This window comes from Capsicum annuum, chromosome 1 (assembly GCF_002878395.1).
Source record: "Capsicum annuum cultivar UCD-10X-F1 chromosome 1, UCD10Xv1.1, whole genome shotgun sequence".
NCBI classification, from domain to species: Eukaryota; Viridiplantae; Streptophyta; class Magnoliopsida; order Solanales; family Solanaceae; genus Capsicum; species Capsicum annuum.
In genome coordinates, this window is record NC_061111.1 from 44,544,965 (window position 1) to 44,554,192 (window position 9,228).

Here is a 9,228-nt window from a genome sequence, read left to right on the forward strand (position 1 = left end):
TATACGTTAAATATATACTACTTTAGAAGATATATACACATATATCTTCTAAAGTAGTATATATTTAACGTATACATGTGTATATGTTTTATAAATTAGTATATAAATATATATATATATATATATTATACTATTATAGTATATGTTTTATTTAAAGTAGTACGTATAGTCATATATAATTATATATTGAATGGTACGTATATATGTGTAATTGTTTATATATTTTTTTAAAAATATATATTATATATTGGAGTGTATATAGTGTATATTGGATTATTTATTTATTTTTTAAATGGGTTTGGCCGGTTTTTAATCGGGTTTGACCGGGTTTTGGTGGGTTTGATCGGGTTGGGTTAAGTGGGCCGGGTTAGGGTGGGTTTTAATTTTGTTACTGTTTAGCCCGGCTCGGCTAGCTTCAAAACCGGCCCTTAACCGGCCCTCAACCCGGTTAAAATGGAAGGGCCGGTTCCGGGTTGGCCCGGCCCGGCCCAACCGGGCTAGCGTCAAAATCGGCCCTTAACCGGCCCTCAACCCGGTTAAAATGGAAGGACCGGTTCCGGGTTGGCCCGGCCCGGCCCGGTTGACACCCATATTTGAAATTTATAGCTAATGTGGTAATTATGATCAAATATGGTAAAATTTAATGTTAATATAAGTTTCCAATATAATTGGAAAGCTACCGGCATTTTCTTTATGCCTTGGCAGCATGAGCTTCCAATCTAATTGGAATGCTACAGGCTATTGTTTTATGCCTCGAGTGTTGGATTAGATTAGGCTTCGTAGCTTAGGAACTCTTAATTTGGAGGTCGAATAAGGACCTACTTTACTTCAAGTTTAGCATAACATTTCATATTCTTATGAGGATTATATATTTGGACAGATTTTGATCAATTGAAAGCTTTACGGAAGGGCAAAAACCTGACAAATTAGCTTGCGTTCGAAGGTTTCGGTTGAGGTAGGTTACGGTTTAATTGGAGTTGACTCAACTTAATTGTGTATATGCCTCTAAATTGGATACTTGTTGATTGGTATTTAGACATATTTGAAAAGTTGATGTTTGGATTGTTGATTCGTGTATAAATATTTATTGAAAATTGACTTGATGGAATTGTCTTATGACTTTAAGTGTACTTGTAAACTTGGTACATTGTGTGGTATGCTGTGAGGTTGTGTAAATTGATATTGATAATACTTGTTTATGTTTATGTTGGATCGGGTACCACGCCGGTACATTTATATTTATGTTGGATTGGGTACCACGCCGGTACGTTTATATTTATGTTGGATCGGGTACCACGCCAGTAAAGTACATGAACATAGATTGTTCCCTGCAGGTCATGACTATTTGGGCAAAAATAAGTTCCATAGCATGTGTGTACATATTTGTGTTATTTCTGTGGATGTTTTCAGTATGGTTGATACCGTTGATGGTTATGTGGCTTGTTTGTGAGCCCTGTTTGATCCGTTGTTGCTGTATTGTTGATTCATTGAATATTTGTTGTGTGACGATGTCTGTCTTATTATTTGATTTATGTTGTGTACTTGCTATTAAATTGAGTTGGCCTATGATACCTACCAGTACATAGTGGTTTGTACTGATACTACCCTATACTCTTTTTTTATTGAGTGCAGAAAGTGTTCTATGCTCAGACATGATCTTACCTCTAGAGTTTGATAGCAGATCTTGATCCAAGGGTGAGCACTCCGTCTCCAGGCTACCATGGGTCATCTTATTTGTTCTTGTCCATCTTTCAGGCAATGAAACATTCTTTATTTACTTTATTTTTGGATATCACTTTAGATATGATCTCTGTTAGTAGGTCTTGTACGATGACTTTTGGGTCTTGAGAATTTTAGTAAGTAGTTTGTTTGAATTTCCACATTAATAATAATTAGTCCTGGGTATTTGTTATTATGTTGATTTTATAATAATATCATCTTATTATTAACTAAGTGAATGGGTAATAGTTCGGTTTAGATGGTTCTATCACAGGAAGATTAGTGTGGGTTCCACTCATGGCCATTTGGGTCGTGACATACTTAGAATATAAAAGACTAAATAGTACAAAAGAAGATCCGAGAAGACTAGATAATCTAATCACCATAATATCTGGCCTAGAGTGCGAATTAATAAAGCACCTTAAGTCTAGAAACAATATCTAATGAAAAGACATCCTTTTGCTAACAATTTATGACGAAGATATTGGTATTTAAATGAAGAAATAAAGAGCCGGGTAGACAAAGTAGAACTAGAAATAGTTTTGAGTAACTATTTGAAATTATTAGCAACTCTAGAAACATCACAAGCGAAATAATATGAGAATTACATGGAATTTGAAGCGACATAACATATTACAATAGAAGAATAAGTTATCTAAAGGGACGGTGTAACATAGTAAATATTCCTTTAGGATAAAAATAAGTAAAAGTATATGAAAACGCATCCGTTTACTAGACAAGTTCAAGGACCATACAATTACTTATATAAAAACTTAAAACATTTTAATAGAATTCTAAAAAAGGAACAAGATTTAATAGAAGAAATAAGAGTAGTAGAATCAATAGATTTGCCAGAAGCTATTATATTTTCAGACCGCGAAGAACTTTTGGGCTGTATAGACCACTTATTCCTACTAAAAAGTAAATTAGAACAGATTGGTTATTGTATAGATTATTGAAACATTAGAATAAAATCAATCAGAGAAGAATGCAATAGAGGGACTTTTTGGCTAGCGTAAGAACATTACAATAGATTCCTTCAAAAAAAAAATTAAAATATCTAGATTTGTAATTAAAAGCAGAAAAGAGACATAGACGAATAAAAGATGATTCATTAATTAAATGTAATTTTGATAACAGAGAACATATTTTGCATGGAGAAGATTCTCAACTAAATACTATTACAGACTTTATAATAAATCTAGCAGAGAAAGTTCAATAGGAAAATACTAAAATATTGAAAACCCTGGAGATATTAGAAGACCTGCAAAACAAACAAAAGAAATTGTTAGGTAAAATAGAATTAAATTTTAATTTTTTAAAAAATCAACAAGCAGAATTAGATAAAAAATTCAAAGATTTAATTAATAAAGACAAAGATAACATAGAAGATTCGGAAATAAAGCTAGCACTACAAGAGGTACGAAAAGAAATTAACCAAATAAAAAATATAATACTCTTATGAGTGATATACTACAAGATAAACTTTATCTAACAATATTACAAAAGGCAACACAGATTCAACCAAACCCCGAAGGATTATCAGATCATCAACCTTAGGGAAAAGCAGACTCTCTAATCATAAAGCAGAATAATATTATAATTTTATTACTATTAGAACTTAATAAAAATATAGAAAGAGAAAAACTAAAAGACAGTCAAGATAAAAATATAGAAAAATTAATAGAACAACTAAAAACAGATTAAAATAACTCCCCAAAAGGACAAAGAAGAAGCTATAAAAACCAAATCAAAACATGGACTTTTTTTCAACATCCACGAACAGACAAGAAAGACCAAGACCAAGCTTCACCCAAGAAAGACTAACAACCAACATGTTATCCAGAATCATAAATAGACCAAAAATGATTTCAAGACAACAACTAGAAGAGATAGTAGACGTGGACAAAGACATACAACTTTTTCAACAAAACAAATTAAAACGATTAACTGCTAAGACAATATACAATGAAGGAATGTTTTCAATGGTACAATTATATAAACATTATAGGGAAGAGCAATTATGCGTAATTGAAAATGATAGTGCTCGTGTAAATTTAATAAGTTCAGAATTTTTAAGACAGATTGCCAAGTCAAACATGAGTCTCATGCATATGGGACTTATAGTAGTAGGTTTAAAAGGCCTAACTAGAAAAAATCTAGGAACAAAGACATTAGTTACAATATATGATAATAGATGGTCAGACTCGAAAAGATCCATAATAGGAATAACAGAAGAGACATGTTGACAAATTGATGATTTTTTTATTGTAGTCCAGATTATATGATAAATACTTCAGAATTTGAAAAATATATAAAGATAGACATTCAGACTAAAGTATATGAAGAAATGAATAATGAAAATAATTTATTAATATGTGTTGGATTTATAGAAAAACTTGCCACCAATAGTAGTATAAAATTCAATTTAAAGATAGATGACGTAGTAAGTTAAATGAAAAATAAAGGTATTAAATTAATGAAGCATTTAAAGATAAATTCAGAAGAATATGCAGGATTAGAATGAAATTTAGAAAATTTCAGTAAGAAAGAAATATCAAAACCCATAGATCATTTAATATATACTAATGAAAAATAAGACACCTCAGTGAGATTTACAGATTATACATATACAAATGAAAGAGAGACAGATGAAGAGGCTGAGACAAGTGAGTATAATGAATACATGAATATAGAAATAATGGAAGAAGATGATTTTAAAGTAAATAAGGCTATAATGAAAGAAGAAGCCCTATACGAAATAAATAGCAATAGCGTTTTTAAAAGCACAGGCTGTAAATTAGAAAACTTAAAACTTGTGGAAATGAAAGAAGATTTTATAAAATATAATTTAAGAACAGATAATTATGCTTATACACATAAAAAAGAACAAAAAGGTGAAGACTCAGAATCGATCTATAGTATAGACGAAAGTATAAAAGAATTTATGGAAAGTGCAGCAAGTACCGCAAGCCCTTTCCAGAGAACAACCGGAATGCAAAGAGTACCAGTAACAATAGAAAATTTACCAAGATATAGAGTATTTAGAACAAACCCAGACACTCAAGCAGAACAAGACATAAAACCTAGAGGGAAAAGAATGCCAATAGAAGAAACCATTAGATTACAAGAAGGTGGTAATAAAGGAAAAATTTTAAACTTACCAGCTCATGACCCTCAGGCATGGAATAATGTAATAGGCATATGGAAGAATGTAGTTGTTGCAGACTACATACAACATATATAGGGTAATCAAGAACCTGATGCATAAATTATGTATAGATAGTTAGAAATATTTCAGGAGAAAGTACTAAAGCACTATGGGAAGCATATAAGACATTATTCCCACAAGATTTACAGGAATTAATAAAATTAGGTTCAAACCCATACAATTTTATAAACAAAGTACATGCTCTATTAACAGGCTAAGATCCCAATAGTGGATTAGTAGTATTGCAGCAAAAAGCAATAATAAGTTTAGAACAACTAAGTTTTAATAATTGGTCAAGGATTAAAGAATTTCTAAATGACTATTTTTATTATTGTACTATTAGTGGGAACTTGTTTGATCAAACTCTAGGAGCTAGATTATTTAATAAATTACCAGGGGCTCCAGGAAGAGAGATAGAGGAAAAATGGTCCAAGAGAGAAGGAGTAATACAAAACCCAAACAACCTATGATCAATAGGACAAAGAATACAACATGTAATGGATATATTACAAGAAAAATGTACAAATATACAGATACAAAAACAATTAAAAAGAAGTGATATAGATTTTTGTAAAAACATATATACTACACAACATTATGACCAAGATTATAAAAAGAAAAAATATAGAAAGGCATAAAAAAGACTATCACCCTAAGAAGAAATATTACTTAAGAAGATCAAACGCAAGAAAGACATACCTAGATAAAAATAAACATGTAAGAAAATATGACACCGGTAGAACCTACAAAAATAAATTAGAATGTTTTACCTGCGGAAGTATAGAGCACATAGCAAATACTTGTCCAAAAAGAAATAATAATAGATCTAGGAATGCACAATTAATAGAAGATGTAAATAAAAATTTGATAAATGTAGATGAATATATGTCAGATAATGAAAATATATACTCTATTAGGAGTATGGAAGTTTTTGAAGAGGAAATAAATAAATCTGATTCTTCAGATTCTAGAGAAGAGGAATTTATAAATGAAATAGGATTAGAAAAGACGAACTCAGACTATCATGATTTAGTAAATTTGATAGAAGAATATGAACACGAATTTGAAGAAGGAAAAAGATTAGACAATAACCAGTGTTGTTTTTGTAAGTGGTTTTCAAGTAAAAATAAAAGGGCAAAATGTAGGAAATGTTACAAGGAAGGATGCATAAAATGTATAGAGAAAACCTCAGAAATCTTAGAAACTCCAAAATCAACAAATAATTTAAATAAATTTTACAATAAGGAACCAGTAACTAGAACAACAGAAGATAGAATATTAGAATTAGAAGAAAGACTAAAAAGATTAGAGATAAGAGTATACAACAAAGAATAATTAGAGAAGAAGATTTAGTAGAGGTAGCATTATTAAATACATCTGTTGAAAATAATAAAGTTAAACAGAAAAAATCAATGAAGATACCATTTGAAGGAATGGTGTGTAATGTAGAAAAGAAGATTAGTACAATTAAAGTTTTAGCAAGAATAAAAATTCAAGACTATGAGTTCCAGACATTAGTTATAGTTGATTCAGGGTGTACAAAAAGCATTTTAAATAGCAGAATTTTACCATCAAAATTAATTAAAAAATTGTCAAAATCTCAACAATCCATGCAAATGGACGGAACCCATAATACCTATACAGACTATATATCAAAAGCAAAGGTAAGTTTTATTAATACTTGTGAAAAATTCTACCACCCATCATATACACTCAGTGAAATACTAGTTAGAGATTTAAACATAAAAGCAGACTTTGTCTTAGGATTAGATTTCATGATGCAAAATAATGGCGGATGTTTTGTTACAAATAATTGGGCAATATTCGCTAGCAATATCACTCACTCACCAGTACAGATACAACCCTTGCTAACTAAATATCCTTTCCTTAAAGATAAGATAGAAGAAAAAATCGAAAGCTCAAATGATCAAATAAAACCGAAAAAAACTCTAGAATGTGATAAAGGAGAAAATTGTACTTGTAATGATAATAAAAAGGTAACAATGTGTGAAGAATTACAAGATCTATTAACAGTAGAAGAAATAGAAAAAGACTATACATTAATAGAACTAGAAACAAAATTATACAATTTTAGGAAAGGTATACAACAGATAGGGGTAATCAAAGATAAAAAATACCTAGATAAAATAATACAAATCCTAGACAAACTAGAGATAATTGGAGAAAAACCCTTGCAACATTGGGATTCCAATCAAATTACCTGCAAATTAAAAATAATTAATCCAGAATATACTATAAAAACAACATCTATAACAGCTACAAATGAAGACCTTAAAGACTTTGAAATACAAAAAAAAGAGCTACTAGAATTAGGGATAATTAGAAGATCCAAATCAAGACATAGATCAACAGCTTTCATAGTAAAAAATCAAAGTGAAATAGTAAGAGGAAAAACTAGAATGGTAATAAATTATAAAAGACTAAATGATAATACTGTAATGGATGGATATAAGTTACCAGATAAAACAGAATTAATAAAAAAAATACAAGGAAGAAAAATATTTAGTAAATTTGATTGTAAATTCAGATATTGGCAGATTGAGATGCATGAAGATAGTATAGAATGGACAACTTTTACATGTCCAGAAGGACATTTTGAGTGGCTAGTTATGCCGTTCGGATTAAAGACGGCTCCTCCAATTTTTCAAGAAAAAAATGGATAGTATTTTTAGAGACTATAAAAATTTTGTATTAGTTTACGTAGATGATATTTTAGTCTTTAGTAATAATACGAGAGAACATTTAGGACATTTACAATGAGTTTTTAAATTATTTGTAGATAATAGAATAATAATAAGTAGAAAAAAATGAAATTATATAAAAATAGTATTAATTTCTTAGGAGTAGCTATTGGAAATGGTAGAATAAAACTATAACCGCACATAGCTAAAAAAATCTTAAAAATGCCAGATAGATTAGATAAGACTACAGATTTATAAATTTTTTTTAGGATTATTAAATTATGCTAGAGCTTTTATTAAAGACTTAGGTAAAGTAGCGGGACCGTTATACTCTAAAACAGGATCAACAAGCCAAAAGACCTTTAATACTGAAGACATAAAATTAGTTCAACAACTTAAGCGTATGACACAAGACATCTCAGACTTAACACTACCTTTAGAAATAAATTATCTAATAATCGAAACAGATGAAAGTCTCCAAGGATAAGGAGAGGTATTAAAAGCGAACCCTAACAAATATAGTGACGAAAAGGATGAGAAAATATGTTCTTATACAAGTGGAAAATATAAAGAAAAAGAAAATTTAAATAACATAGATGCAGAGGCATTAACAGTAATTTATGGTTTGAATAGTTTTAAGCTTTATATATCAAATAAGCCTGAAATATTAGTAACAACAGACTACGAGGCTATAGTAAAATTCTATCAGAAAATAAAAGATAAGAATAGTAGTAAAAGGAGGTGGTTAAATTTCCTAGATGCCACTTCAATTTATAATATTATTCTAGAACATATTAAAGGAAAAGATAATAACCTAGCAGATCAACTAAGTAGACTATTAAAAGAAGACAACTAACAATTTTTGTTTTAGTATATATACATGCAAAGACAAAGAAAAGGCGGAAGCCTCATCTTCTCAAGACTACTTAAAGAAATTACTAAGCAACACTCATTACAGGCCACTAACAATATTGGAACACCTGAAATTAGAAAGACTAATCTTCGGACTTCGCAATCTCGTCAGTTATGAGCCATCCAATCTGACTTGCAAACTGAGACCAGATGTAAGGGCGGACAACCGACAAATCTGCCTGATCGACAATTTATGGATCTCCTACAACACGACACCTAGAGATACTAGCTACTTTATTTCAGTTCTAAATGCTCTAAGTTATTATTTTGCTGAGAAAAACAACACTAACAGATTTAAATTTTATGTTGTTTTAAGGGGAAGACACATGGAGTATTTCAGGCATGGATAAAGGTAATGGATTCTGTAAAAGATTATACAATCCCTCTCTATAAAGGTTTTGATGATTTAACAAAGGCATTAGATTATGACCGTAGAAATTTAGGGTCAAATTATTATATTACTCTAGTCCTAAGACCCAATATGAAATAAGTTCCCTAATATAATATTAAAAAAGACACAAATAAAATTATATTTTGTGATCATTGTTCCTCCATGACTGAAGCTTTTAAAAGATTAAATCATGCAAATGAGATTTTAAGACAAGATAATGAAAACCTTGTAAATAAAAAAGGACAAATGTTAGAACATATAGGTATTTTAATAGATCACATAAAGATTCTTTA